Source organism: Rutidosis leptorrhynchoides, chromosome 2 (assembly GCF_046630445.1).
Source record: "Rutidosis leptorrhynchoides isolate AG116_Rl617_1_P2 chromosome 2, CSIRO_AGI_Rlap_v1, whole genome shotgun sequence".
Classification (NCBI taxonomy): Eukaryota; Viridiplantae; Streptophyta; class Magnoliopsida; order Asterales; family Asteraceae; genus Rutidosis; species Rutidosis leptorrhynchoides.
The window spans coordinates 395,205,897-395,216,880 of NC_092334.1; positions in this window are offsets into that span (position 1 = coordinate 395,205,897).

Consider the following 10,984-nt stretch of genomic DNA (forward strand, 5'->3'; position numbering starts at 1 on the left):
TTATGATGAAACGTTTGCTCCGGCTGCTAGGATTAAGGCAATTCGTCTTTTCCTCGGATTTGCTTCTCATATGAAGTTCACGGTGTTTCAAATGGATGTCAAAACTGCTTTTCTGAATGGTTATCTTTAAGAGGAAGTCTATGTTGATCAACCAGAGGGCTTTGTCGATCCCATTCATCCAAACCACGTCTACTACTTGGAGAAAGCTTTATACGGTCTGAAGTAAGCACCACGTGCATGGTACGAGACCTTAACAAAGTATTTGCTGGACAATGGCTTCTCTCGTGGAACGATTGATACAACGCTATTCATCCGTAAAAACCACGGTCACATTCTCTTGGTTCAAATTTACGTTGATGATATTATTTTTGGTTCCACGTCCCCGGCCTTATGCAAAGAATTTGGTGACCTTATGGCCAACAAATTCGAAATGAGCATGCTTGACCAATTAACTTTCTTCTTGGGGTTACAAGTAAAACAATTACCAAATGGGATTTTTATCAGTCAAACTAAGTATATCAATGATATGCTAAAACGTTTTAAAATGACTGCTTTAAAACCAATGTCAACCCCAATGAGAACTTTACTGGATGCTGATACTAATGGGGAACCCTTTGATATTACGCTTTATCGAAGCATGGTTGGTTCTTTAATGTATCTGACTGCAAGTCGACCAGACATTACACTTGCCGTAACTGTCTGTGCTCGCTTTCAGTCCAACCCAAAGAAATCTCACTCCAAAGCGGTTGTTAGGATTTTTCAATACCTTAAAGGTACACCTAACCTTGGGATCTGGTATCCTCATGGATCGGATTTAAATCTCACTGCTTATACTGATGCGGATCGTGGTGGTTGCCATGTTGATAGAAAAAGCACATCTGGATCAATTCAGATGTTGGGGAATAGGCTAGTTGGTTGGTCATCCAAAAAGCAGAACTGTGTGTCTTTATCAACAGCTGAGTCTGAGTACATTGCTGCAGCTCACTGTTGTTCACAAGTTTTGTGGATGTAAACTCAACTCTTGGACTATGGCTTTAAGATTTCTCAGACCCCGATCTATTGTGATTCACAAAGTTCTATTGCAATAACAAGCAACCCGGTTCAGCATTCTAAAACTAAACACATAGATATTCGTTATCATTTCATTAAGGACCATGTAGAGAAAGGGGATGTAGAATTATACTTTGTGCCTACTAAAGTGCAATTAGCTGACATGTTCACTAAACCTTTAGATGAACTTAGGCAAAAATTCTTGATCAAAGAGATTGACATGGTAGAGTATAGTGCTTGATATTCCTTAGATCTGTTGGGACTTATTTTTGGGATCTTGTGTTTAGGGGGAGTAGATACTTTCTAGGGGGAGCAACTAAGTTTTAGTGCTTTAGATAATTTTTCTTTAAGGGACTGCCTTTAGATTAATGATAACTTCCTAGGTACATTTGTTCAATGGTTACGCAAGGAGGAGGTAACTCATTGATATCCTATTTCAAGGGGGTGTTAATTCATTTTCTTGGGAACATAATTAAAATGCTGATTTACTTTCTTGTATATCACATTTTGAGGGGGAGAAAAAGGGAGAAAATGAGAAAATTATTCAAAAATATTGTTTTTTCAAAAAGTGAATTAAAAATTTCTTTATTTTTATCTGAAATAATTCACTATGGCTTGTATACATCTCAGTATGCAACCCGTGTTAACAATTGGTATCACTGAAGATTTGTATTTTGTATAAAATTCAAAGCTCTTTTGAGTACAAATCTTATTTTGAAAAATTTATAAAAATTGGAAAGGATAAAATCCAAAAATATTTAAATTTTACTGAATAAATGCTATTTTTAGCATTTTACCGAGTCTGACAACCAACTGCACAGATTCGGTAAGTTCAAAGTTTTCAAAAAAATTGTCTCAGAATTGTTTTTCATGAAAAGATTAAAATGGATTTTAAGAGGAAAAATCAATTTGTCAAGATTTGGAGTTAAATTGTTAATGTTTTGAAAAATTGGACTGAATTCGGTATATTAGGCCCATTCTGTAAAGCCCATTCGGTATTTTACCTTCGGTATCTATAAAAGGAGAGTCAAAGTCAAACATTACTCTTACTGTTATTAATTACCTACCGAGTCTGTTGATTATACCGAATCTGCCTAATTCTACCGAGTCCGTCATTCTGTTTCTTCAAATTCTTGGTAATTGTTCATTTTAATCAATGTTTAAGATATATAATTGTAGATCTGAGATAATTATGTTTTTATCAACCAGAAAAGTTCAAAATAACTGGATTATGACCTTTAATTTTTTGAAATCTTGTTGATAATACCAAGTCTGAGTCGAGTTCAATTAATCTTTGATTAAACTCAATTGATTTTGAAAATCAACATGAAATCTTGTCTAATCTGAGTTAAATTGACTGATCTATCATTTGACCGAGCCTGATTACATGTTTAATTGCTTATTTGATGGATTCTGTATCTACCGAATGTGTTCTTATCCTGATACCGAATTTGTTCATACAATTAACATGTTAATATGCTTATAATTGAATGGTTGATTGATCATGGTTGTGAAATTACATGATATATGATAGAATATGCATATTTGAGTGACTTTCTGTTAATTGTTGAAGATACCGAATCTGGTTTTCCTTCTTGATACCGAGTCTGAAACTTGGTACCTTGAAAGTTTCTAATTTATATCTTCAAACACTTAACATGTTTATTCTATATTTTTCTGATATGAAAACTCAAGCTTATTTGGTTACAGAATCTAAAGTTTTCATAACTACCGAATCTGCTTGAATTGTGCTGAAATTGACTAAGTGTTATATAATTGACTTTGCATGATGATTTTGTACTAAGATGAATATCATATGAATGTCATGGTTGTCAATTATTTGTTCATATTTGAGAATAAAAGTCTTTTATATTTTTGAAAAATCATAAAAATCTTAAAATTTAAAAAATATAAAAAGGATTTCAAAGGCAAATAAGAATAGAGATATATGCTTTTTGTTAAATATCTGGTGGTCTTCTATTTCTTATCTTTACAGCTAAATGGCGAACAATCACTTTATCAACTCTGAAACCAATATTCCCTGCAAATATTGGACTGCAATTCTATAGAGGCATACTTTATGGCCTGCTCTGAGCTCCACAGTTAGTGTGCCAGAAACAGACTTGGATATTCTTAACAGATCAATCAGATTTGTGGAGGCCACACAACCAAATGCTACTAATCCACAGGGCGAACCAGCCAGATTTGAATTTAGGCTGAGGGGAGTACAAGGATTCAAGGATATTCAGACCTCCTCTTGTACAGAATGCTCCTGCTTTTCCTGCTACTCAGCAAATGATGACTTCTGTCTTTGATCTTGGTTATGTTGGAGCTACCAATGTTCCACCAGCTAAGTTTCAGAAGAAATATCTGCATTCAAGGTGGTATGTGATCTTCTCAATCATCAACAGATGCTTTTTGATGACAAGAAGTGGATCTGATAGCTTAACTGTGCCGATGCTCAAACTTTTCTACTCATTCACAAGAGTAGAGAATCCTGATTATGCAGAACTTATATGGGATTTGGTTCAGGCACAGGTTGAAAAGCCAAGGGGTTCATACATCCCTTGTGAAAGGTTTTTCTGTATCTTTATCCATGATGCTATCAATGCTTGCAGAAATGCAAATATCTTTGTACCAGGTACACATGGATTACAGATGAAAAGGTTTGGAGAGCTGAAGATGAACACCCCTATGGTGTCTGATAATCAATTCACTGCGCCAATTCCAAATTGGCTAGTGAGGCTAGCTAAACCCCAAGACGCTCGTATGCATTCTTATTTTCAGGCTGTAGGAATACCTCTTCCGAACCCAGTACAACAAGAACAAGTTGAACCTGCCGTGGTTCCAGCCCCAGAGGTTGTAGAGGAACCTGTAGTTCAACCACCCGGGCTAGCTAATCATCCACTTAGGGTAAACCTCAAATGATCTAGGGTAGTGCACCAAGCTCAACCCGTGAGGATCAGGGAACCTAGTCCAACTAGGATTGAACCAACCCTTTCCACAACACCTGAAGTAAGCAGTGACACTTCAGCAACAGCATCTGAATCATCTCCTGAACATTCTCCTAAGAGAACTCGATACATGCCTGATGAGATGATTCAGACTCCACCAACCCAACGAGTAAATAGATCTAGGACTTCGACACCCATCGTCCACCAAACAGTTACTCCAACCAGTGGTGATACGGACCAAGACCTAGAACCAATTAGGTCACCCTCACCCATCTCCGTATCACATTCAAGAATAACAGTAAGCCCTATGTTAAATGAAGCGCAAGCTTCGGTAGGCAAGAGATCTAAACGCACGGATGGTAAAACGACCACTAAGCCCATCCAATCTAAACATGACTTAATAATAAATCCTACAAAGCAAGGTACTTCGGCATCTAAGGAAGTAAAGTCTTCCTCTGCAGTAAAGTCTGCGTTGACTCAATCGATTGAGGAAACTCAATCATTGAAGTCCAGAACGGCCGAAGGGGAGCCGAAAAATCTTGAAAAGGCACCCTGCGTATCGGCTGGAAATCCTCCTGTACCTCAACGTACAACAGGGTCTCAAGGTCTGGCTTATCTTGATGAGGAAGATCTGCCGCGTCCCATGGAAACGAGTCAACATGACAATCCTTCGGGATATTTATCAGACTTCCAGCAGACTGTTCCCTTGGTTCATGAAAGTGATCCATTGGTTCAAACCACTTCTCTTCCGGATTCTGAATCTCAGGGTCTGGAGGAAGAGTCTTTAACTGAAAGAGATGTGCCACCTCATGGTATATCAATGATTTCAGGAGTCGGGGATAGCAATATCTCTGCGAGAACTAAACAGACGAGTAGTTCTACTACTTTGTCAGAGTCCCATGAGACCAAAGTCATGGAGGCGGATGCTTCGAAAGAAACTTCGCCGGTGACAACTCTGGTTGTTACCCAACCTCCATCAGAAGGGGATAACACGAATCTGACTAGTAGTACGTACAGCCCTACATATAAGAATAACACTGCACAATCATCCTTACCTGCCCTCATGGTAACTCAAACACTTCCACCAACATCGCCTTCAACAGTTGCTGCTGATGCTGCTTTTGTTCATGGTTACACTGTTGTTTCACCAACAGGGTCACCTTCTCGAAGTTCAAATAGATATGGATTACAATATCTTTCTGACAATGAGGTGGAGGAGCTCTATCTTGCTGAGTTTGCTAAACAAATTGATCTTGATGAAGTTCGCAAAACTATGATGATTTATCTTGAGCAAGCAAGGATAGTATATCCTTTATCTCCATGCAAGTCACCTGCACCAATTCACATGCCTGATCATGATGATTTCGATCCCGACAATCTTCATGAGGGGGAGAATAGATAAGGTGGTTATCGGTTCAGTGTTTTTCAAAGATCAACTTATGAAACTGGTACATCTAGTCAACAGAAGGATAAAGATGTTGTTGATATATCTGATTCTAGTGATGAAATTGAAGAAATTCAGTGTGAAAGTTTTCTAGATGAATCGGAAAGTCAGAGAGAGGGTGACTCAGGAATGTTAATGATTATGGATTCAGCTGATCAATCAGAGAAAGAGTTAACTCAAGAGGACAATCAAAACTTTGACAACATTGAAGATATTTTAAAGGGGTCATCGAGTGTCGCTAATGAATTCAATGATCATCAATTTGTTAATTTGATATCTCCAACTGACGAATTTGGAATACACTTCGAAAAGGAGATTTTCTCTAATGGCAAAGAAGATACCACGACTCCTCCCGATTTGAATGTTCCTTTTCAAATTGCAGAGATTGTTCTTGAACGTGATGCAAATTACCAACTAAGTGAGGATGAAGAGAAAAATATTCTTCATTCACCATTCATTGAACAACAAGCATATAGAATTTATGGTGATTCTGATCTCGTCCTTTCTGCATCAATGAGTGTTCTGGGTGCATGGAAATATCATAAGAAACCAGAATTTCTCGAAGCTTATCTGAGTGTTTGTAACAAATTCAAATTGAAGAATGAAGAGAAACTTCAAATTCAGCGGAGTTCAGAGATTAAAAGCATTAATAAGATTTTGATGATTAATAAGGATGGAGTGAAGATGCCATTGTTTCAAGTTACAAGAATGGATGATGAGGATTACCAATTCTCAGAAGCGGATTTTGATAAACTGAAGATGGATGACATTATTTTCATTTACAACTATCTGATTAACTTGAATGAATCTGCAACAATTTATCATGCTACTGCAATGAAGGCAGTCTACAGGTTTATTCTTGATTCAATGAGATGGATGTCAGTTCATGATTTTCAGTTGGGATTGGAATCTGGACACAAAAAGCTCGGAATCAAACCACCAAATCAAGTGATTGAAGAGCTAAGATACATGTCCTTACTTGAAGTGAGCGACTGTCCATATGGGTTTGTATTTGTCAATTCTCATTATACAAAGATCTTCATCAGAGTCTCAGATTTCAGAAGATACTCAGACGGAACGTTGATGTATGCTTTCAAGTACATGAGATGGAAATTGATCAATAACTGCTATTCAACTGAAGATATTGAGACTGTCAAATACATTCTCACAAGATTAAAAAGTTATCTCAAAACAACAGTGAATATACGAAGATATGAGAATCTCAAGGGATTCAAATCTAAAGTTCACTTCAGAGGAACAAAGTTCCTTTAGATGTTTTAAATAGGATTATGTTGTAAAGTTTACATTTAACACTAAGGGGGAGATTGTTAGGACCCCGAAGTTGTATAGTGTTAATGTGAAAATAAGCTTAAATGAAGGTTCCTTAGAAGAGGGTTATATAAGGAACCTATGTAGTCCAAATTAGATAGCCATTGCATTGTAACTGAGTTCTAGAAGCTGTGGAATATAATTGTACTGATTCTCTCTAATACCGAGTCTCATTCCTATCTACCGAATCTCTCTTTATCTTAACATCTCTCTCAATCTCAACATGATCTGACCTATCACGGATGAACTTAATGTTCTAAACAAGAAAGAACGTAATAGCACGATTTGATTTGTCAAATTATCAGCATCACTGAGGATAGAACTATCAAGAATATATTTTCTTGATATGTTCAGGAGTTAAGCAGAATGAAAGAGTTATGTAACATGACACGTGATGATGTTATGATCTGTGAATCATCACGTTCCATTAGAAACTCAGCATGACTTACTGTAATATAATCACGTTGATCAAGTGTCATTATATTATACTAACTCATGCATCAGTTCTCAACATTACTTTAATAACATTCATATTTTAAGCTCGAAAGTTTACAGAATATAGAAACTAACAGTTTCTATACTATGTAACACTGATAGCACGAAGAGATTAATGATTTCAGATAAGAATAGTTATGAAAATATCCTCAGAAATATCGAAGATATTTATGATGATATTTTTAGAATTTCTAAGATTGAAGGTTGATGAAGAAAATCCTTTCGCAAGGATTTAGAATAAATAAGGAGCAAGATATTCGCTAAAGATTTCATCAGAAACAGAATCATCAGGATTCTTTATGTACAAGTTTAGTCCTTGTGATTTGCTCAGAGTCACCTTCATGGTTTGCTCAATCCGTTTTTCAGTACCAAAATTTCCTTTTGAGCTTTTCCAACGTATCTTTCTTTCTTTTTTTTATCAAACTTTTGACTGTTAAAGTCATCTACTGTTTTTGTTGCTTCATTCGGTTTTTTCAATATTCAGAGTATTGATTCGTAGACTTGGTGTTTTTCAGAATTCCAGGATGGAAGATCATGATTCTAAGAGATAAATGTTATATGTATACATATAGCTGTTGTTTTAGACATGCTGCGAGATTTCAAAATACTGATTGATGATTCCCCGATACTTGGTATGGCAATTCTTGTTACAAGACGTCGATGAGTTCATGATAAGACTTCAATAGATAAATAGAGTGATTTATCAAAGAGATTTAAGCCAAGTAGCAACGAGGTTGCTGGTACGTCTGTTGGTAGTATGATATCAAGGTTATAGTAAGGTTGTTTCGAACGAAAAATCGAAGTTGACTTGCTGGAGCTGTGACAAAATTGGCTAATTTGGAAAGAGATTGCAAAGTTATTTTTGGTGATAACAACGCCAAAGGAGCTAGCACAGATACGTGTTAAATGTTTACTCAGGTTCCGAGTGTTTTCAGGTGCATAACCATATGTATAAATCTTTTCTCCCGTAGTTGAAGTGCGGTTGGTTCATCCTCTCAATTGAGGTGTTTTCAAGAATCATGAAAGGTTTGAACGCATATTGTAATCGTCAAGATACAAACGAGGTTTAAGATGAAATCAAGTGGCAAACTTGAAGAATTGTTTAGTTTCATATGTTATAATTAATATTTTAATTTATTTTAATTGTCCAATGTTGGTAGTCCTCAGTTGATAGTCCACAGTTAGCAATTCAATAATTCATATATAGTTTAATATATAATATTCGAATTAATTAATACATATCGTGACCCGTGTACATGTCTCAGACTCGATCACAACTCAAAGTATATATATTATTGTAGAATCAACCTCAACCCCGTATAGAGAACTTGATCATTACTGCATATAGAGTGTCTATGGTTATTCCCAATAATATATATATATATATATATATATATATATATATATATATATATATATATATATATATATATATATATGCGTCGATATGATATGTCAAAACCTTGTATACGTGTCCCGATATTTAAAGTGCGTAAAATAAATACAGAAATTAAATGACGATAAATAAAATGCGTAAAGTAAATAACAGAAATTAAATGATGATAAATAAAATTGCGAGAATATAAATTGCGAAAATTAAATTGCGATAAATAAAGTGTAAACAGTTAGCTAGGAACAATTAGCTAGGAACAGTTAGCGTGGATTCTTAACAAAATTTCTCATAATTAATTTGTCTGTTTTTAACAAATTTTATTTTGTCATATGTTTTCTTCATTATGCCACTTGTTGGATTCTGATAGGTCAAAATCCGAATATGAAATTGGATGAATATGGTATTATGTGGTGAATGGATTTGTATATCGGTGTATGTAAGTAGGATAATAAATGACTGTTGAATCAGCTTCGTCGAATGTACAGTGTAACTTATTAATGTGAAATCTAAATATCCCTCGGGTATTACCTACCCGTTAAAATATTTTCACCATTAACAGTTTGTACAAAAGATTTTTTTTTTAATTACAATCTTTATGAAAACATATATACATATATATTTTCTTCAGACGTAATCATGGATTTAATGAGTCAATGTGATATTAAACTCATCAGATTTACGGCTAGAACCAGAGTACATAATCTCTAAAACATTAGAGATTACATAATTGCTATGAAGGATGAAGATAGTTTATGTAAAACAATTCGTAGAACGATGATTATGCTTGAGGTATAGATTGCGAGGTCGAGGTGTGTGATAATGTTGTTGTTGTTGGTACTGGTTATGCTACTGGTGCTGCTGATGGTGGTACTGTTACTGTCGGTGCTACAAGTGTTGTTGGTGCTGAGGTTGGTGATGATGTTGGTGTATTAAGTATAGCTTGTAGATCACGCACTATTCTTGTCAGGGTTTCTATCCTACCCTCTATCACTTCTATCCATCCACTCATCTGATTCGATAGATCTTGATTATCAATTCGAAGTTCCCTAACTTCTTCTAATATTCCCCTTCGATTAGTATTCGGAAGTAGAGGTTGAATATTTTCTGAGATTGCAGTAATGCGACCTTCGAGGTGGAAAACTTTAGCAAGAAGGGTGAATACAGTGTTGCGCATAGGTTCACCGGTAAGTACATCATTTTCTCCGATGTTAGGAGGTAAGTTTGGTTCACGGTAGGGCTCGCCTTCTTCGTTTCTCCATCGAGTGAGTAAGTCTCGGACCCACCCCCATCTCCTCCAGAAAGAAAAATAGCTAAACGGTGGAGACACTTCGGGTTCATTTACTTCGGAGTCTACTTCAATACGCATCTCGAAATTGCTTTCGAAACTAATGGAATCCAAGCTAGGTGTAGGATCCATCTCTCACGATTAGTTAAAGGGTTTTGAGATGAAATGATTTTCGGTTATCGGATAATATTCTAATTATATAGAATATATAATATAGTACAGAAGATCCCGTAGATTACGGAGGAAATTAAGGAAACGTGTCAGATAAAGTCTACAGTAACAGATACGCTAAGATATGAATTTTTGTCTATACACTATTCATGCAGTCAATGCAGTAAAACGTGTCTAGACTAAGAATAATGAGCAGGTAATTTCCTAAGGATGATAAGCAGATGATTTCCGACAAAAATGATAAGCAAAACTTTTGACATGCAGACACGGTCGAAGTCCAGACTCACTAATACATCTTAACAACTATCAGTTAGACTCACTAATGCAAGACCTGGTTCGCTAAGACCACCGCTCTAATACCAACTGTGATGACCCATCCTAATCCATCCAGATGAAGTCCACATCGATTATAAACGATTCACAATAATTGGTTACATCGCGAGATACTTGACCTCTATATGATACATTTTACAAACATTGCATTCGTTTTTAAAAGACAAACTTTCTTTTCATCGAAAGTTGACAGTATGCATACCATTTCATAATATATCAACTATAATTGACTTAATATTAATCTTGATGAACTCAACGACTCGAATGCAACGTATTTTGAAATATGTCATGAATGACTCCAAGTAATATCTCTAAAATGAGCAAATGCATAGCAGAAGATTTCTTTCGTACCTGAGAATAAACATGCTTTAAAGTGTCAACCAAAAGGTTGGTGAGTTCATTAGTTTATCATAAATAATCATTTCATAATTTTAATAGACCACAAGATTTCATATTTCCATTTCTCATAAACATACGTCCCATGCATAGAGACAAAAATATCATTCATATGGATTGAACACCTGGTAACC